Consider the following 21,389-nt stretch of genomic DNA (forward strand, 5'->3'; position numbering starts at 1 on the left):
CGTCACTGGGTACACCACTGTATTAATCTGCTCGAGCTGCCATAACAGAACATCACAGCCCGGTGGCTTAAACAACGGAAATTTCTTTTCCCACGAGGCTAAAGCAAGGTGTTGACCAGGCTGCAGACCCATCTGGAGCTTGGGGTCCTCTTCCAAGTTCATCCAGGTTGGGGCAGAATTCAGCTCCTTTCCATTGCAGGACCAAGGTCCCTGTTTTCTTGCTGGCTGCCAGCTGGGCATCACTCGGGGCTCCTGCAGCCCACCCTCAGGGGTCAGCCAGGTGGGCCCTCCATAAGCCATCTACCACAGGCTCGGCTGTTGGCTTTGGTCCAGGCTAACAGGAAAGTGCCTCTAGAAACAGAGCTCGCCTGATTTGATCTAATCCACAGATCCCACTCAAATTTTGTCAATCATCCTAATCATACCTACTATAGGTCTAGGATCTCATTCAGGATCACACCTAACACTTAGTTATCATGTGTCTTTAGCCTCTAGTTCCTCAGTGTTTCCTTATCTTTTATGGCCTTGACCATTTTTAATGAGAACAGGCCAGTTACTTTGTAGAAAATCCCTGTTAACAGATCGGATGTTTGTGTGCTCCCTAAATACGTATGTCGAAACCCTAACCCACATTGTGATGGTATTGGGAGATGGGGCTTTGGGGAGGTAATTAGGTTTAGATGAGGTCACGAGGGGGGGGGACCTCATTATGGGATTAGTACCTTTATAAGAAGAGGGGGAGGGGCAGCTGGGTGGCGCAGCCGGTTAAGCGTCCGGCTTCAGCCAGGTCACAATCTCGCGGTCCGTGAGTTCGAGCCCCGCGTCAGGCTCTGGGCTGATGGCTCAAAGCCTGGAGCCTGTTTCCGATTCTGTGTCTCCCTCTCTCTCTGCCCCTGCCCCGTTCATGCTCTGTCTCTCTCTGTCCCAAAAATAAATAAACGTTGAAAAAAAAAAATTAAAAAAAAAAAAGAAGAGGGGGAAATCCCTCTCTCCTGCCTGTCTCTGTCTCGATCTCTGTCTCTCTGTCACGTGAGGACAAAGTGACAAGATGGGCGTCTATGAGTCAGGAAGTCTTCACTGTGATCTCAGCCTCCAGAACCGTGAAATAAGTATCTGTTGCTTCAGCCACTCAGTCTATGGTATTTTGTTATGGTAGCCTAGCTGAGTAAGATAGTCCCACAGCCTGGATTTATCTGATATTGCCTTCTAATTACATGCAAACTCTATATTCTTGGTAGAAATACCCCAAAAGTGATGCTATGTTCTTCTAACGGCAGCCTATCAGCAAGTCCACACTGTCTATTTATCCCAATACTGGTGGTATTTCAACATTTATAAGATAGTGTCTGTCAGAATTCTCTATGGTAAAATTAACTGGGAAGTATGTGCCATTAATTAATAAACATTTAACGCGTCGTCTGTGTGGAGACCACTTTGAAATTAGGCAAATATTCGGTCCCTCATCAAACATTCACCCACTGGATTTAGCATCCATTAATGAATCTGACCTGAATCAATTATTACTATAACGATTGCAAAATGCTTCTAGTTCCATCATTCCCTCTGCACTTATTAATTAGTATCATACTGTGCAGTTTTCCCTTCTTATTGATTGACTGATTCAGTATGGACTCATGGGTTTCTACTTTATTGAGCAGATTATATTTGTTACTATTACTATTTGTTTGTTGCTCGAATTTTCCCAGACTTAGCCAGTGGAAGCTCCCTTAAGCTGATTCTTACGTCCTTATGACATACCCCGTATTACTCTTTGAACAATTTTTACTTTCTGGCACAAATATATCTTTGAGGCTCAAACTGTACTTGTTTTTTCCATATCTGGAATCAGCCATTTACCCAAAGATCCCTGGTTCCTTTTAGTGGAAAATGGTATTTAGAAACCAAGATCTGGGGGGCACCTGGGTGGCTCAGTCAGTTAAGTATCCCACTCTTGATTTCAGCTCAGGTCATGATCTCAAGGTTTGTGAGTTTGAGCCCCACATTCGGTTCTGCACTGACAGCGTGGAGCCTGCTTGGGATTCTCGCTCTCTCTCTCTCTCTCTCTCTCTCTGCCACTCCCCCACCCATAACCCCTCTCTCAAAATAAATAAATAAACATTAAAGAAAATAGAAACCAAGATCTGGGCACTGGTTATGCTCACTGCTACTGGGATATTATTGCTTCTACACCCTCGCAGGAGACAGAACTAAAAATACGTGAACACACATACACATTGCCTATAAATGTGTGTTTATGTCAGTCTATCTACACATACTGACAACCATGGGTTCACAAACATTTCCAACTCCAAACCATCACCACAGGGGTTTCTCCAGCCTCTGCTTTTCCACGTTTTGTAATTTCCTTCTCAGATCGTGAGAAACTGGATTCCACTGTTCTCAATCTTTACTTTTTTGGCCAATTCCCCAGTGGTAACCAATCTCCTGACCACTCGCACAGTCTCCTTTGGCCATAGCCCTGGCAGCCCCAGCCACGTTGGCTGAGCCATTGGCCCTGGTCTCACCAAACAGACCAACCACAAAGGTCGAATCCTCAACCCTAGCTGTCCTGACTGGCTAATTCTTTGGCATGGGCACCACCAGTCTTGCCAGCCGATTCCCCATCCCCAATTCTACAGACCTTGTTGAGGGTGCCAGAGATGACTTTTTTAAAAACCCAGAGAGTGCTGCCATGATTAAAATTGTTTATTGCTGGTGGGGCACCTGGATGGCTCAGTTAAGCGTCCAACTCTTGATTTCAGCTCAGGTCATGATCTCATGCTTTGCGGGTTCAAGCCCAGCAGAGGACTCTCTGCTCTCAACCCAGAGGTCACTTCAGATCCTCTGTCTCCCTCTCTCTCTCTCCCTCCCCCTCCTCTCTCTCAAAAATAAACGTTTAAAAAATTGATTATTACTAGAGAAGAAAAAGACCTCAGTGGAACAGAATAAATAATCCAGAAATAGACCTAAACATGCATGCATTTTATTTCATCCTAAAGGTGTCATTTCTGATTAGTGGATTTACAGGTAATCTAGTCAGTGGCATAAATAAAATAGTGTTGGGGAAATTGAAGAACTGTTAGAAAAAATATGAGGCTGGGCTTATAATTTATTGTTTATACCAACATTAATTACAGATGGATCAAAGATTTTGAATAAAATATATCCACATAATTTGTGAATAAAGCGTGAATAATTTATATATTCGATCTTGGAGTGGAAAAGGCTTTTCCCAGAAGGAAAGCAAAGCCAAGGGGCTATAAGGCAGAAGTCTGATAAATGTAACCACACAAGATTATAAATTTATGAAATTTCTCTTCGATCAATCAATACGGCCTAAAATTCACTGGGGCTGACAAAATAATTTCAAATAACAAGTGCAAAATAGAAGAATAAGCAAAAGATATGCCGGCAGCTTAAAGAAAATAAAAAGGTGGATGGGTAATCCTTCCCAGGCTTGCACCAAAGTAAGAAAAATGAGAACCAAGACAAAGCGATGCAGTGCTTCTCCCATGAGAACGGAAGGCAGGGCTGCTGATCGGAGCCACAGAGGCTGGGACACTCTCCACACCACTGCCCCACACCTCACCGGTCTGGTTGAGTATGCACATTCTTGCCTGCTGTCGTGGACTCAAAGTGCAAATTCATGAATTCTTTCTGCAAGAAAATTTGGCAATTGATTTCAATATTTAAAATGTACCGACCTGAGGCGCCCGGGTGGCTCAGTCTGTTAAGTGTCTGACTCTGGATTTCAGCTCAGGTCCTGATCTCTCGGTTCGTGGGTTCAAGCCCCACATCACTCTGTGCTGTCAGCACAGAGCCTGCTTGGGATTCTCTCTCTGTCACTCTCTCTCTCTCTCTCTCTGCCCCTCCCCTGCTCACACTCTCTCTCTCGCAAAATAAATATTTTAATTTTTTTTAAATAAATAAAATGTACAGACCTATTAACCCAACCATCCCAACACTAAGAATTTACCCTAAGAATATACTGGCAAAAGTCGCCAGGTGTCTCTTCAACTCTTCTAGGATGTTGACTGCAGCCTTTTTCATAATGAGAGAAAAAAAAATGGAACCAACTACACGAGGAGCTGGCTAAACAAAGTATAGGTACATCCATCCTCTGAAGTAAAATGCCACCTTTAAAGAGAATGAGCTAGTGCTCTAAGTGCTGATATGAAAAAGTTTATGAAGGCTTTATAGTTTTTTTTTTTAAAGCTAACTACTGTGAGTATAGGAGAAACCCCTTTGTATTAACAAAATTTTATATAAAGAGATCAACACAGGGGCACCTGGGAGACTCAGTCAGTTAAGTGTCTGACTTCGGCTCAGGTCATGATCTCACGGTTTGTGGGTTTGAGCCCCACGTCAGGCTCTGCACTGACAGTATGGAGCCTGCTTGGGATTCTCGCTCTCCCTTTCTCTCTGACTCTCCCTCCCTCCCTCCACTTCTCTCTCAAAATAAATTAATAAACTTAAAGAAGAGAGAGAGAAATACAGATTTGCAGCTACTCATAGACTTTTTTTTTTTTTCCTAATTTATGGAGGCTACTTCAAGACCATCTGAAACAAACATAGGAGGAAGGCGATACCCGTAGTCTGATCTTTCCCTCAGAGCTGGGTTCCTTCGGACTGAAAAGCTTTAATGCGGTGGCCTTTGAGGAAGGACAGTTTTGTCTCTTGCAGTTTGAGGTATAATCCAGAGATGCCTCCAATTCTGGACTTTTCCTACCCCATCTGGTCCTTTTCTGCTTGAAAATGAGTCAGCTCCTGCCTGGACACATCTCATAATTCAGGTCCACAGGGGAGCCTGGGTGGCTCAGTCGGTTAAGTATCTGACTTCGGCTCAGGTCATGATCTCACAGCTCGTGAGTTCAAGTCCCACATGGGGCTCTGTGCTGACAGCTCAGAGCCTGGAGCCTGCTTCAGGATCTGCCTCCGTCTTTCTCTGCTCCTCCCCTGCTCACACTCTGTCTCTCTCTCCCTCTCAAAAATAAACATTTAAAAAAAGAATTCAGATCTACAACCCCTTATCCACAAATGTGAAACCCAAAAAGCTCTGAAAAATAAGTTTTACTGTAGCTCATTCCTATAACTCCATGGCGGTGAAACTCGACCTAAATTGGTGTGGGTTATTTTTAATCTCTATTTATCCTTGCTCGTGTGAATAACCATGCATTTCACTGCAGAAATAAGAATATGCTTGATTATGGGGTGCTATCCCAGACTCTGCTGGGGAGTTTTGTGCTACACTCTATAGTATCTGCCCTCTTAACTTCCTAAATTTAGAAAAATTTTGAATTCTCAACAGCATCTGGCTCCAAAGGGTTTGGACCTGTACCTTGCTAAAAGCAGCAACGTGCTGCTAACTCACCCTAAAATTCTGGTTCTTTCCAACTTCCATTCCCATTATTATAGGCTCAAGAGGAATCTGTATCTGCCTTCCTGGCTCTCTCGGGCAGTGTTTTACCAACTCTATTTCCCCAGCATGACAAGGATCTGCCTCACTGGCTGGTGCCCAGATACCAAGTTGATGATACATTATTTTGGACCTTTATTATGGCAGCCCTCCACTCCTGGTTCTAATTTCTATGTATTTAGAATAGTCTAAACTGCTATCATCAATACGACACCAAATGAAACGGCTCAAGCAAAGTAAACCTTTACGTCCACGTGACGTTTGGGGGAAGCGATTCCCCGTCGGTGAGAAGCTCTCTTCTGCGTGGTCATCCAGGGACCCAGGCTGACAGCTCTGGCCCCCGAGGTTACTCTGGCCTCCACCTGCTCACCACCAGCTTGAGAGAACTCCCCTAAAACATTCCTCGAGGGAGAACTGTCACCTAGAGATAGCCACACCTAACTACAAGAGAATTTAAGGAATGTAGGGTAGCCCGAGAATCCTTACCAGCTACCATTAATGAAGAGCCAAACATTCCTGAGCACGCTCATTCTAGCCACGAACAAGTCTGGCTAGATTGTTCTTTGGGATTTTTAGGGATATAAAATATGGCAGAAATGGAAGAGGGGGGACCAGTGATCATCTGTTAAGGGCAGGGCATGATTTTTGGGTAAATCTGGAGGACGGTGAAATGAGAACCAGTGTGGTGCGTGAGGAATATGAACAGAAGAGGAAGCCATTAGATATATTACTTGCTGTTCCTCCTTTACCAACCTCTAAATGTTGAAAAACCCAATAGTAGGGACCTCTGATCTGTCCTGAACTTCATTCTATTCTCTCTACATGTGACTATAAAACCCATGCATAGATCTTTGATTTCCAAAAGCTCAGACCTGACAGCTAAACTCTTCTAGCAACTCTTTATCTTCTGAATAAATATCTAATAAATAAATATCTGAATAAATACCTAAGAGGCATCTCAGGATAAAATGCAGTTAGAGAGACTGGCTAATTGTTCCTAAATCCTCATCTTATGCACCCAACTAAGCATTTCCTGGCTTCCCATGATGCTAGATGAAGGCATAGAGCCTAGCAGATCACAAGATAGAAAGGGCTTAGATTCATGAATAAATGCATAAAACATTACTCTCTGAATACCCGCATTGAACTGCTTTGTGAACAAGAAAAGAAAAATCTATTGTGTTCAGCCATTCCTATTTTAAAGCTATTTGTCCAGCAGCTGTTAGCCTACCCAGGCTACAGACGTCCAAAACTGAACCTGACTCTCCTACCCAAATTCCTGCCCCCACCCATCTCCTCTACCTACTGTGGTAATTCCTTGGTAAGTGATGCCTTTCTTCATTCTATTGCTCAGAACAGAAGCCTTGACTTCTCTCCTTTCCTTACCCACACATTGAGTCCACAAGCAAGGGCTCTTGGTTCTCTCTGTATTATTTCAGTTTGACTACAATAACAAACCCAAGCTCGCAGTGATTCACAATATTTATGGCTCACACACGTCTGTGACTGAGCTGGGCTTCGCTAACTTTGGTTGAGTTCAGCCCAGTTTGGCTCCAGACTGCAACCCAGGTTTGGGTCTGCAAGCCATGCTTCTCATTCTGAGACTCAGAGGGAAGAAACAAGGGATTCCTGGAACACGCTCTGTTTTCATGGTGGGAGGGGCAGCAGCACAAAAGAGAGAGCAATTTCCCATGCCTCATTGAAATTGCAGTCACCATCTGTAATTATACTGGTTTTATTGACAGTTTCCCCTATTAGGATGTAAGTTCTATTAGTGCCTGGCCTCTACTAGGCACTTATAGGTTTGTTAAATTCATGTTAAATGAGAGCATTCTGGGAAAGTAGTTTGCGTCTAGGCTGCTAAGGATCTTGAAATGCCCTGTTTGAGAGTCTGCACTTTCATTCTACAGGCACTGGTCAGTCATCAAAGGTTACTGTAACTGTCCAGATCAGAGGATACTTAAGGCCCAAACTGAGGCAGAGGGACTAGTAAGAAGACTGTCTGGGATGCCTGCATCAAGAATCAGTAGTAGTAACAACATTTATTAAGCGCCTACAGTACTCCCAGACTCTGTGCTATCTTCCTAACAAGCCAAGCAAAATAGGTGTTACTATACCAGTTTTGTATCTATCTACAAGGGCAAAACAAATTTCGGAGAACTTGTATAATTTCCCCCAGAATCACATAGCCATTAAATAAATGGCTATTCTGGGATTCTAGCCAATCCCCAAGTGCAAGAAATGAAGCCACATTTCTAGTTAAGGTCATTATTTAGATAATGTCCTTTGCTGAAATGCATAAAGGTTTGACCGCAGCTTTGGAGACCCTGTGAGAAGCCCATAGCGCAGTTAAGTGGTTCTTCGTGAAAATAGAAACGGCCGCTGGCTAACTTGCTGAATAGGATAGTTCTTAGAAGGCTGTGGGGGCTCACAGAGTCAGTGACGGCCTGCAGATACAGGCTTCATAAAAAGGTCAGGAACCCAGGGGACTTCCAGAGAGCTGGACCACAGGAATGAGTCATTCATGCATTCTTCTGACACTCCTCTCCCCTCCCTTTTTGTTCTGTTTTGCTACAGTCCCCACTCCTGTTTGTAATCTTTGGTTCCACTGGTTCTCTGGTTTCGACAAAGTCTGGTTAAGCCAGCTCTACCTCCTCCCCCTACCAAAGCCTCACCTGTCATGAGATTTTTTTTTTTTAATATTTTAAAATGCTTATTTATTTTTTGAGAGAGAGAACAAGAGGAAGGGCAGAGAGAGAGAGAGAGCAGAGGATCCAAAGCAGTCTCTGCACTGACAGCAGAAAGCCTGATGTGGGGCTTGAACCCATGAACCCTGAGATCAGGACCTGAGTTGGATGCTTAACCCACTGAGCCACCCAGGCACCCCTATAATGAGATTTTTTTAAAGAAGGTCCTCAGCAGTGAAGTACTTGTCTGTGGTCAGAGATAAGTGAGAAAGGAAGGGGCCAGAATGAATGCTTCTAGTTCTTCACTACTTTTACCACCTCAGGCTGCCTCTGCTTATAGAACAATCAACAGTAACTTACTGAGTTTCAGCTGCTGTAACAAAAATACCATAGGCTGGATGGCTTACAGAGAGAACTTATTTTTCTAAGTTCTCCAGGCGGAGAAGGTCAAGATTAAGGTGCCAACAGATTGAGTGTCTGATGAAAGCCTGCTTCCTGGTTCACAGACTTCATTCACTCTCTCCCATGTGAGGACTGCTCTGTCCTCACATACAGCAGAAGGGCCAAGGGAGCTCTCTAGGGTCTTCTATGAAGGCACTAATCCCATTCACCAGGACCCCACCCTCATGGCCTAATCACCTCCCAAAGGTTCTATCTCCAAACACTCACTCTAGGGACTAGGTTTCAATACAGAAATTGGGAAAAACACAGTCTATACCAGCAAGGGGGGAAATTTTCCCTTACTAACCCACCACTGCTTTCCGACTTTCTTCTTTTCAAAGTTCAACCAAAACAAGCCCTTAAACACCCAACATGCCAGAAACTTTTAAAACATAAGGGCTTCTTGTACCTAAGACGTTGAAAGCATGAGAATGGAAATCGCTGAAACACCAATGAAGATTTTAGGAGCCCTCAGAAGACTTCGAGCTCTAAGAACATGACAACACAATAAAAAGGAAAAACAAAGAAAAAAAAAAAAAAAAACCTAGATTCCAGCCTTTCCACACCTTGGCTTGGAATCCTTCGGCTCCCAAGCACACTCTCCTAAACGGGAGACGCAGAGGTGGTGGCCATTGGTGATATGTGGGGCATCTAGAGGAAAGGGGAGAGGGACGCACTTAAAACACGCGAGAACGGGAGACCCTGGTGCCTCGTGGGGTTGGCTCTTCCGGCTGAGTTCACAGCACTCAGAAGCAAGGTCTACCCCCTAGGGCCGACCCCGCCTGCAGGCCTGTCGGGGTCTCACCGCCTCGAGCCCGCTCCAGGGCTGCGCACGAGAGCGTAACAGGGGCTCGTGCACACTCCCAAAGGGCTGTGGGTCCCCGAGGCGGTGCAAAGTCGCTCCCAGAGGCGGACCTACAAGGCGGGCCCAGGCGAGCCGGCTGGCGGGAGCCGCGGGCGAGGGCGGATGCGGCCGCCACGCGGACTGGGCTCCGTTCCGCCCTCCGCAAAGTTGACTACAGCAGTACTTATTAGCGAGGGAAACGTACAGGCCCCGACATCCCTAAATCCTCTCACTCGGCGAGTGTAGCAACTGAGCGCCTGCCGCGTCCCACAACTGTGGCCGGACACCGCCAACCCACCTCCCGACCCCGGCGCGGGGGCGCTACCACTTGCCGCGTACTCGCCGCACAGGCCGCGCACGCGCCTAGAAGCAAGCTACGGTGGCTCTGCTGGGGACAAATTATTCACGTGCTACTGTTCTGCAACTCCAATCCAAAGAGTGTACACTGGCTGGGACAGTTTGGGAACGCGGCCACGGAGCCATTAGCGGAAGGGGACTAATAAACGGATTGGGGAGTAGGTGGGGTAAATGCGTGGACAGGCGTGAGGAGACAGAAAATTCAGTCTCCGCGGCCTAAGCACTGAACTGGGGCTGGGAGCCCACACTCAGAAGGTGCGCCGGATGCCCCGCCCTGGGGGCGTGGTTTCGAGGGGGCTCTGGCGGGGGCGGGGCCTGGTCCCGGCCACGCCCCTCCTTGCCGGTGGCCAAGGGCGCGGCACTTTCACTTCGCTGCAAAGCTGCGGTCTGCACCAGGTCTGCACCAGCCGAGCGAAGGTGATCCAGGTGAGTGCCGACACCAACGGACAGCGAGGAGCGCCGGCCCCCTCTGCCACCCCGAGCTGACTAGGGACGCCCTCCTTTTCCCCCTTCTGGTCTGTACACCTCTGTCTACCTTTCCATTCCCCTTGCCTTCCACCATCCCTGCATCCTCCCCCCTGATGGAATAGGTTTGGAGCGTCGAAATGGGGCCCACCTCGCTGTCTGTCAGGCAGGGAGATTCTCAAGGTCAGCCCTTCAGTTCCTTCCTTTCCTCTCCTCCTCTCCCGGGGCTGTGCAGACTCGGCGCTCCTTGTTTCTGCCTCCCAGAGCCCACCTGACCTTGCCAAGTGCCCCTCTGGTGCAGAGGTTGGGCGGACAGGACACTGCAGGGGCGGTGGGCGGTGCAGGCCCGATCAGTAACAAGTGCCCCGGGAGCCCTGCGCCTGCTGCGGATGCTTTGCTAGGAACCCTCGGGGAGAGCCTCCCAGGGAATTGAGTTTGTTTTCGCTCTGCCTCATCGAAACGTTTGTCCATTAGTACTGGAACCCTTAAGTGGGTCATTTCCTACCGCTGCCTGAGAGCAGGAGACTCCGCAGGGGAAGAGGACTCTTTATGGACGGTTCTGCACTGGGTTTCAGAGCATTTTACTCCTTATCTGTGTCACTGCAGGGAGCCCCAGAGCCACTGCGGTGGGGCAGCTACAGGGCGGTGAAAAGGGGGCTGGAGAATTCACTAGTGAGTCATTCCCCGAAGTTGTGGCTTGTGCTATCCCTTTTTTCGGGCCACGAGTTTACAAGCTACTTTGTAGCTTAGGAGACAAGTGGGTGTGGGGACAGGAGGTAAAGGAAAAGCTGAGACCAGAGGGTATGTAGGAAAGGAGTTGGGGCTTTAATCCCTCGACTGGAGAAAAGGAGTCCTAGAGGGAAGGACACAACTGCTGTGCAGACGTATGGCTCTTTGCGGGTGCTGTGGTCCTAGGCGTGGTCGTGTGGGAATGCCGCAGGTTTGAGATTTCCTCTGTGCGTGGGAGCTGCAGCGAGGGCTTCTCTTGGGAAATCTGTAGATCACCGGGAGCCTGCAGTTTCACCCAAGGTTACTGGTCAGAGTTCCAAGGCTGTTTTAGTTTAATGAATTCAGTAATTAAGAGCACAGTATCCTAGTCAGGGATTCAAGAATGTTTATTCTCACCGCAGTTAAATGTAACTAAATTAACTAAAACTAACACCTGAAATCCAAAGAAGTACTTTTACCCCCGGAGGACGTTCTGTTAAGCTTCCAAAGTGACACAGTGTTACAGAAATAGAACATTGTCGAGCAATTTTTTTTTTTTTTCCCTGAACCGATGTTACTATATATAAAACAGATCTGCTAGAGGGATACTGTGGCCAGCTATAGAAAGTGCACGCCAGGGGCTGCTTTTGATGAGGGAACAAAATTGGAGAATGGCAGTCTTCCCCCTAATTTAGATTTCCTCCTGCTGGCCTAGAGTCCTGAAGAGACACAGTCATGAAAGGGAATTTCCTAACCTGGAGGACAGCAAAGGGACTGAACATCCATGAAAGAAAGGGCTTTACCCCATTATCCAGAGACATGCTGAAAAGCCCCTGGAACAATCTGGAATGAAGTGGATGACCAAGCTGTCAAAATGCAGTTAGTGCCTACTGCATGCACAGGTAGCTGTATTTAAACATATTGTTCCCTATATTTATATTTAAATATTCTGAACCTGTATACAGAATACCACTGTGAACCACAATCGTCCAAGAACCATTTTTAAGCAATGTTTAAAAGAATCTCCATATTGCTACAGTTACGCAGCCGAATTCATTAATACTACTTATGAGTATACCATCCTCCTGAAAGAGAAGAGTTCAGCAGTAAGGCTAGGATACTACTGTGGAAGGAGAATTCTTTCCCTCACTGTCTCTTGCAGCGTCTACCTACCTATCCGTCTTGGTGAGGAGAAAAACAGCAACGAGGAGACGGGAAAATTACATGACCTTCCAAATAACATTTGCAAATACCTTTCAGGGATTTCTGCATTTGCGATTTTAAGTCCCCGTTTACCCTCTGAGCTCTTTCCAGAGCTGAGCTGTTCATTAACTGGAACTCGGGTTCTAATACGTCGGTGCCTTAGCTCACTCTTTTTTTGATAAGTGGTATTTTACTTCTCCAGCCAGAGCAACGTGGATGGTTTGGGCACAAGCTTCATTCTAAGTACTGTTAGGTACAAAGAGTTAGACTCCCGTTTGAGGCAGGAGCCAGCAGCCCAGGTGGGTTCCTTCATCCAGAACGTCTGGTACCCTAGCAAGGGCCCAGCAGCTGCTAGGAATTAACTACAGTCTGCCCAGTTTTTTTGTGATGGAAAATCCAACTGGTATCACAGTGACTCATTCGAGATTGTTTTCCTCTTGTGGAAGTCAGGGCTTAGTTTCCCCATGACCTCCATTCAGTTCCTATGTAATGCCAGTTAAGGCACAGGTTACGTAGAAATCATGATACGAAAAGTGCCAATCGCTGTTGATTTGCTCCTTTGCAAACCTGTGCACCTGAAAGCGGAGGAAGTTTTCCCTTCCTGTAATCTCTCCTCTTGTCCTCCGGCAGTGCCTGCATTCATTAAAAGAAATTTAAAAACAAGTAACTTTTTGGATCTTTTCCAAGTTTTTTTTTTTTTCCTTCCAATTAGAAAGTTCTGAGGCTTTAATCAGTCAAAGACTTGGAGTTAATTATTAGCTCTCTATTCCTATGAATATATTTTATGCTCCGGAGACAGTTTGGGGGAGATAGAAAAATTGCAAAAGAGATCAGGTGTGGTCAAACTTGCTCTCCATTCTCATTAAGAGGCAGTATAGGCAAGGGTTGAGAGCACAGACTCAGGAGCCAGGCTGTCTGGCTGTATATGAGGTCAGGCTTCCTCTGCGATGGCTGTGTGACCTTGGGCAAGATTACTTAACCTCTCTGATGCTCAGCTTCCCCTTCCTGTCTGTTGTGTGCTTGCTGTTTTCCTTCCCTGTGTTCTCTCTCTCGTACATCACAGTTTATGTCCTCAGAGCCTTGCTCTCAATCTGTTACCCTCCTGCTTCATGGTCCTTTCTATGTGGCCTCCATCCATTCACTGTGTCTTCTAGAAGGTCAAGACCTTCTCTCTGAGTCTCGATCGCCCTCGTAGCCCTGCGCACCTCACGCATTGTCAGTATGTAGTGGGGGATAATTCAGGGAAGGAATCATTCCAAAGCAATACTGAAGAAGGTGGTAGGTGTGGGCTTAAGGCAAGCGTTCCATTTAGGTGAAATGGTTTGTCCTATGTGGACTTTAATCAAATCAGCTCCACAATGAGTTGCTACGAGATTTTTATTTTCTTGCGCGTCCCATGGCTTCTCCTCATTCTTTCCCTTGTCCTCTGAGGTCGGCGCCTTCAGACTATGGGAAATGTCCCACAGCCTGTCACTGGGATGACGTCTCCCAGGGGGCTCTGCTCCAGATGGGCCAGCATGACCCAGGGCTTCTGGGTGAGGTGCCGACACATCAAGGAACGCTCGCCCCACAGAGCCTTTTGTGTCAAGAATCTGAGAAGGTTTGCCATCACACCAGCAGGCTTACCTAGAATTTGCCCTATCTTGGGGCGCCTGGGTGGCGCAGTCGGTTAAGCGTCCGACTTCAGCCAGGTCACGATCTCGCGCTCCGTGAGTTCGAGCCCCGCGTCAGGCTCTGGGCTGATGGCTCGGAGCCTGGAGCCTGTTTCCGATTCTGTGTCTCCCTCTCTCTCTGCCCCTCCCCTGTTCATGCTCTGTCTCTCTCTGTCCCAAAAATAAATAAACGTTGAAAAATAAATTAAAAAAAAAAAAAAAAAAAAACGAATTTGCCCTGTCTTGTTACAGTCTACTCTTCTTAGATTCCTGAGGAGCTGTTAACAGTTTTTTCTTCCAGGGGAGATTCAGTTCCATTCAGGCATGTGTCTTTAGTGTCTTTTCGTACAGAAGTCAGACTCCAGAGAAGACAGCGGATAATTAGCCCACTTGGCCTTACTGGGGTTTATTTGTGTCCGTGCAGACTCGCCCCACACAGAACTCTTCCCGGGAACTTGGCCATCACGCTGATCCCGCCCTCCCCCACTCCCGGTCGGCGCAGTTAGGTATTAATTATTTTCAGCACCGACAGTGGCCGTTTAACTATAAAGCTGAATACATTTGGATTATAACACATTTTTTTTTTAATTTTTTTTTCAACATTTGTTTATTTTTGGGACAGAGAGAGACAGAGCATGAACGGGGGAGGGGCAGAGAGAGAGGGAGACACAGAATCGGAAACAGGCTCCAGGCTCCGAGCCGTCAGCCCAGAGCCTGACGCGGGGCTCGAACTCACGGACCGCGAGATCGCGAGATCCCACGAGATCGTGACCTGGCTGAAGTCGGACGCTTAACCACTGCGCCACCCAGGCGCCCCGTATAACACATTTATCTCTTAAAGGGCACAGATCTTCTACCCTGCTCACTGATAGCTAGCTTCCACTTTCCAAATGTTCACCCAGGAACATTGACGAGAATCGAAGAACATGAGATGTTGGGGAAGTACCACTCTGACCTGCCTCTGCTGTTCCCCTCACTGAGTTAATGACTGAGTGCTGGATACGTAATGGTATGCCCATTCAGCTAACTTCACGTTTAGCCCTCGGAGACCTATCTACCAAATGTGCCATGCAGCCGTGGGCAGTATTTTTCCTCACCTGGGTTATTATTCCTTCTCTTAAACGTCCATGCGCTTTAAAAAAAAAATCTAGCCATCTTGTGAAACTTAGACACTCACACAGACCTTATCATCTGTTTAACGTAGAAGCGTCCAGAACTGGCACTTTGAAAGTGTAGGATGGACGAAAAGAAATCCTGTGACTCTTTTCTCTCCCATCATGGAAACAGGAGATGCCTTTTGTGTTGTTTCCCTCCAGGTTCTTGAGCTTTATATGGGTTCAGGAGGGGTCAGCTGCCCTGCCTGTGATGATTTGGAGAACCGTTCATTTGTAGAAACACCTAGAGGCAGAGGGGAGGCTGGGCAGCTACCCGGGGGAGCTTGAAGCAGGCTAAGCAGACACCCAGCACGGCCTCAGAGGTTTCTGAACCACCTTCCGGCATCGGGGACTTACGGAAGTCCATTTGGGACGATCAGACCAGCCCTTAAAGTCACCGTCTTTGGGGTTAGTCTTGTGAAAATGGTGGCCTTTGCCACATAAGATAAGGGGCCATATGTAAGGAAGATTGGATTAATAGCACAGGGAGCCAAATGAGAATTTTAAGGAAAGGCTGAGGAACAGCTCCAAGTCAGTCTGGGAGTGCTTTATCTTCGTCCCATTCGTGCGTGTAGAAAAAAGGACACCACTGAGAAGTTACAGTACAATTTGAGGAGAAGGGTCTTGCGAATGGAAGTAGGGGTTACCATGGTCCAGGCTGGCTTTTATCTGCTCGTTTGAGGGCAAAGAGAAAGCTGAAAGGTGAAATCCTTTCTCCCTTAAAAAAGACAGTTAGGGGCACCTGGGTGGCCCAGTTGGTTAAGCGTCCGGCTCTTGATTTCGGCTCAGGTCATGATCTCACGGTTCGGGAGATCGAGCTCCGCATCGGGCTCTGGGCTGACAGCGTGGAGCCTGCTTGGGATTCTCACTCCACGCTGCTTTCTCTCTCTCTCAGTCTCTCTCTCTCTCTCTCTCATAAATAAATAAACATTAAAAAAAACTTTTTTTAATCTAATTAATTTCATTTAGCTAAAGATCATGTGGCTCGGTTGAGCGTCCGACTCTTGATTTCAGCTCAGGTCATGATCCCAGGGTTGTGGGATGGAGCCCCGTGTCAGGCTCCACGTCCAGATTTTCTTTCTCTCTCTTCCCCCCCCCCCCCCGCCCTTGTCCCCCTCTCGCTCCCTCCCTCTGCCCCCTCCCTTCTTACACTCACTCTCTCTCTCTCTCAAATTAAAAAAAAAAATTAAGAGCCGCAATTAAGGGTGGTTCAATTAGTTAAACCTCCGACTTTGGCACAGGGCACGATCTCATGGTTTGTGAGTTCGAGCCCCAAGTCGGGCTCTGTGCTGACAGAGCCTACAGCCTACTTCAGATTCTGTATTTTCCCCCTCCCCCGCTCAAGCTCTATCTCTCCCTCTCTAAAAAATAAATAAACATTAAAAAACATTTTTTTTAATTTAAGCAAAGATAAGTTAATGTAACTTCATGGCTCAGAAGCAATAATTTGAGGCAGGTTCCCAAATCTGTAAAGCCTGCCTTTTGCCCCATTTGTACCGTGTTGATTGCGCCCTGGGGGATATTCGCTGGCCGCCCAGAGGGAGTTGAGTAAGTAGTGAAAGAGAGCTCTACCCCAGGAGCCTTCTGATGAATGTGGTTCAGGACGTGTTCTGGGTAATCCTTGTAACTGGAGGAACCCCTGCCCCAGTGAGATAAGGCAGGAAGGGTGGCGGCAGCAGGGACTGGAAGGAAGGTCGAACCGCGTGTAAGCGCTGGGGTGGTGAGGTTTCCAGCGAGTCTGTTGGGAAATTCCTCAAGGGACCACCTCCGGCAGATGTCCAAATGAAAATCCGTGTTGCTTAACTCAGGCACTAGCATGGAGCGCGTCTTCTCCTCTAAACCCAAGCTTGATCCCCTTCCCAGGGGAGCCTTTGCAGGGGTGCCTTGTGGCTTTCTTAAAGCCGCCTGGGTGCCCGCTCACTGGCTGCACTGAACGTTGTTGCCCCAGTGCTGCCCCTGCTCCTGCCCCCCACTGTCCCGTGGCCCCACCAGTTACCAGGGCACTGGGCACCCTTGTTCTCTAATCTCCCCCTGGGCTTTTCTGCTGCCTCATGGCCCGTACCCCACCTGCTTAAAATACTGTCCCCAGTTTTCTTTCCTCTCCTTGATATGTCCTCAAAAAACCACGTTCACCTATTAAATACTCTGATAGATTAAAAAAGCTACAAATACAAGTGTTGCCGTTTTAAAAACATATGTATTCTAGGGACGCCTGGGTGGCTCAGTCGGTTGAGCGTCCAACTTCGGCTCAGGTTGTGATCTCACGGTTCATGGGTTCGAGCCCCACGTTCGGGCTCTGTGCTGACAGCTCAGAGCCTGGAGCCTGCTTTGGATTCCGTGTCTCCCGTCTCCCTGTGCTCCTCCCCTGCTCACACACACTCTCTCTCTCTGTCTCTCTCAAAAATAAATAAACATTAAAATTTTTTTTAATGTATTCTAGAAATAATTAGGTTTCTGCAGTATTCTCAAAAAGGGCATCTATGGAAAACTCACAGCTAACATATTTAATGATGAAGGGCTGGAATGCTTCCCCCTCTAAGACAGGGATCAAGATAAAGATGTCACTTGTGTTCAACACTGTCCTGGTTCCAGGGCGTCTGGGTGGCTCAGTCGGTTGTGTCTGACTCAGGATTTGGGCTCAGGTCATGATCGCACGGTTCATGGGTTCGAGCCCCATGCTGGCAGTGTGGGGCCTGCCTGGGATTCTCTCTCTCTCCCCTCCCTCCACCCCTCTCAGTTTGCTTTCTCTCTCTTAAAGTAAATAAATAAACTTAAAAAAAAACAAAAAAGCCACTGTGTTAGTTCTAATTAGAGCAAGCAAGCAAAAGAAAGAAAAAGGCTTCCATAATGGAAAGAGAAGAAGTAAAACTGTTTTTGCAGGTAACACCATCCTGTTTGTTAAGTATGACAAAGACCGTGGATCTACCTCTCCCTTCTCCTGGGCTCTCGTGCCCTGGCTCTGTTCCCCAGCTCTGCTCCTGCAGTGCAGCTCCAGTCCTGCCCCTGAGCGGGAGTTCTGCAGAAGTGACCCTCCTCATTGCTCCCTGGCTGGGGGAGAAAGCAATCGAACTCCTTGGTAAGGAGCAAACCCAGCAGAGGGATGTAGTAGCAAAGAGCTAGACCTCGCCGTCCGTCTGCTTATGTTCAGACCTCAGCTCCGTACTCACTGGCTAATGGGACCTTGGACAAGTTGCTGAACTCTTCTTTGCCTCAGTCTCCCCATCTGTAAAACGGGGATGATAAACAGTAATGACCACGTAGGATCATTATGGACATTGTTAATTTATGTTAACTCTATTATGGGCCTGACAGAGGAGAAGCAGTAGGTCTTAAAGTAGATGTGTTCAGGATGTAGTGATAATGTTATTCCCCATTTTGCTATTTCGGCCATACGGGATGAAGAATTCCATGGGGAGTTAGATGGAGGTCCCACTGGATCCTTAAATAGGCCTTTCATCTGAAGTCATGTTGCCGATTGTTTAGAATTTGAGGGACACTTGGCCCGTGACATTGGAAGCAATCATCTGAAGAGCTCATCCTGGACCATAATGACCACCACTCTCGAAAGATGAAGTGTTCAACTCTGATTCGTTTGCCTGGTGGGAAAATCTGGTCTGACAAGTGATCATGACCATGAAAGAGAGATCTGGGAATCTACGAGCTGTCCCAGGTTAGGCTCACAAGAGAAGTCTCAGAAGAGACTGAGCTGTCTTACCTACCTGTGTTGGTTTGGTCTGAGCCCTCTGTTCAAGCTGAAAGAAGAAAGCAGTCTCCTGACAGGCACATCCTCCGTGTGTGATTGTGAACATCCTCTGATCTCATCAGCCCGTCGGGTTCTTAAGGATGCTGTAGAGAAGGGGGCCCCTCACGAGCCTCCAAGGATGTTGGTAGAATGTGGACCGCCAAGATAGGATCGCCAAGACAGAACTCTACCAGTGGTTTTAGGATTGGATAAAATCAACACCTCCCGAAAACTGTATCTTTGCCTAGAACAGTGGTTCATAAAATGTGGTCCCTGACCAGCATGATCATCTAGGAACTTGTTGGAAATGTAGATCCCCAGGCCCCATTAAGCCCCGAGGGATCTGAGACCCCACCTGCCGGTGGGGCGTGTTTTAACAAACGCTTCAGGTGACGTTGATGCTGCTAAAGTTTGAGAACCACTGACCTAGAACATAAGACAGCACTGTATCGAGTTTCCGTCTTCATGGAAGTAACTATAGCAGACGTCAGCAGGAGACAGATTCTGTGCCCTCAAGGAGCATATTTGGAAATGTGTACTATTTGCATTGGTCAGTATGCAAGGTACATGTTATAATAGCTCACTGATGAGCGCGCAACAAATGTGCAAACATTCAAAGGCAAGCCTGCAGCCCATGCGGGTCGGTCAGGAGTGCAGGTGTCATGGAGGAAGGGGGAGTACTTAACACTGGACCAGGATCGGGCAGCGGGAACAAATTTAGGAGCAGGGCTGCTGGAGATGTATTGCCTCACAGACTGCTTCTTAACCCTCGACACATGGGCTTCCACTTTCTACCATTGCCCTGAAACCTGGCTGTCGGGGCACCTGAGGGGCTCAGCTGGGTGTCTGACTGGACCTCAGCTCAGGTCATGATGTCACAATTCATGAGATCGAGCCCCATGTCGGGCTCCGCGCTGACAGCACGGGAATTCTGCGCTGGAATTCTCTCTCCCTCTCTGTCTGCCCCTTGCCCACTCACACTCTCTTTCATTCTCAAAATAAATAAGTAAACTTAAAAAACAAAAACAAAAACCTGGCTGTCAAGGGGTCCCACTCACCAAAGCCAAGAGCATTTGGGAGGTGACACTTCCTCTGTTAACACATAACAGGCTCCCTCACACCTTTCCTCCTCTCTGCCTCTCAGCTTAGTCCCTGGAGGGAGAGCCAGCAGGTGATGGCTATTAACTCTGCTCGTAGAGTCCATCTCATAATCCAGACGTGTCTGTCCTCTCTAACCCCATCTCCTGCCACTGCCATCAGCTCCTGGGGCCCGGCCACACCGGCTGCCTTCCTGGCCCACCAGTGTGCCGGGCTTTCCCTCATCTAGGGCCTTTGCACTTGCCGCTTTTTCTTTTTGTTAATAAATTTATTTAGTTTTTTAATATTTATTTTTGAGAGAGAGTGCGCAAGTAGGGAGGAGCGTTGGGGGGGGGGGCAGGGTGGGGACAGAGGATCCGAAGCGGGCTCTGTGCTGACAGCAGAGAGCCTGTTGCGGGGCTCCAACTCACGAACCTTGAGATCATGACCTGAGCCAAAGTCGGACACTTAACGGACTGAGCCATCCAGGCGCCCACTGGCTGCTTTCTCTGATTTGAATATTCTCCCTGCCCCCTCCCCCCCCCCCCCCAAAATGTCCTGTTGGTGTTTCTTCCTCATTCCTGCATCACTGCAAATGTTGCCCTAGCAAGGAGGTCTTCCTGGTCTTAACTGAGATATAATTGACATATGAGATTGTGTAAGTTTAAATGTCTCAAATATTTATTGATCCCTTGGCATGTTTCCGGTCAGTCTTCTGTCCTCCTTAGAATGTCGGTTCCTTAAAGGAGAGGGGGACCCCATCTTGTCCACTGCTGTGTCCCCCACACTTCTGCAGTGCTGGCATATAGTGAGTGCTTTCCATGTTGTGACTGAGTAAGTGAATTAAGTGTTCTTAGACACATTATGCTGTCCACACTGGGAATCTACAGAGAACAGCCTTTTGCCAAATTCGAATCTATTTCAAATGGTCTCAGAACTAATTTTTTTTTTTAATTTTTTTTAAGGTTTATTTTTATTTCTGAGAGAGAGAGAGAGACAGAGAGAGAGAGAGGCAGAGCATGAGTGGGGGGCAGCAGAGAGAGAGGGAGACACAGAATCCAAAGCAAGCTCGAGGCTCTGAGCTGTCAGCACAGAGCCCGACGCGGGGCTCAAACTCACACCGTGAGATCATGACCTGAGCCGAAGTCGGACGCTTAACCGACTGAACCCCCCAGGCGACCCAGCACTAGTTTCTAAGTCAGAGTACCTTAACTGATTTGTAGAAAAATCAGTATCTCCTTATTTAGGAAGTATTACTTATGTGGGCAGACATGCACAGTTATCAGTGTTTACAAGATGCCTCCGTATTTGGACCCACGTTTATTAAATGCTCATACCAGATGCTTACCTAGTTCATTTCAGTTAATTCCTCAAACCATCCTGTGAAGTACGTAGTTAGTATTCCGTTTTGTAGAGAAATTAGATAACATTCCCAAGCTCGCAGAGCCAGTGTCTGAACACACATCCATCTGACTCCAGAATTCCTGCTGTCTCTGCTCCTGTGGATTTTCCCATAGGAACAGACAAATCAGAAAACAGTCTGTTAGGAGTAAAGTTCCAAAAGGATCTCTGCTTTTACATGAGTGATAAGTAATTACATTAAAAATAAAATCTGGTTTCTTTTAAGCCTTCAAGTTAATATT

The 21,389-nt window shown here is 47.3% G+C and overlaps 1 protein-coding gene and 1 long non-coding RNA gene across 5 annotated transcripts in view; one reads left to right on the forward strand and one right to left on the reverse strand.

Moving 5' to 3' along the window:
• Window positions 1–10,063, reverse strand: part of LOC147572454 (uncharacterized) — a 26,338-nt gene extending 16,275 nt beyond the window's left edge. For 3 of the 4 annotated variants that reach the window (XR_015245935.1, XR_015245933.1, XR_015245936.1), the window contains exon 1: window positions 9,111–10,063. This is a non-coding gene — a long non-coding RNA (uncharacterized LOC147572454). The remainder of the gene's footprint in view (window positions 1–9,110) is intronic. The other variant, XR_015245934.1, reaches the window with a different exon arrangement.
• The window catches only part of MGST3 (microsomal glutathione S-transferase 3), a 24,556-nt gene continuing 13,185 nt past the window's right edge, over window positions 10,019–21,389 (forward strand). The window contains exon 1 of the mRNA XM_025927827.2: window positions 10,019–10,171. The gene's annotated coding sequence lies outside the window, so the exon portion shown is untranslated. The remainder of the gene's footprint in view (window positions 10,172–21,389) is intronic.

Source organism: Puma concolor, chromosome E4 (genome assembly GCF_028749965.1).
Source record: "Puma concolor isolate L17-30 chromosome E4, mPumCon1.1.hap2, whole genome shotgun sequence".
Classification (NCBI taxonomy): domain Eukaryota; kingdom Metazoa; phylum Chordata; class Mammalia; order Carnivora; family Felidae; genus Puma; species Puma concolor.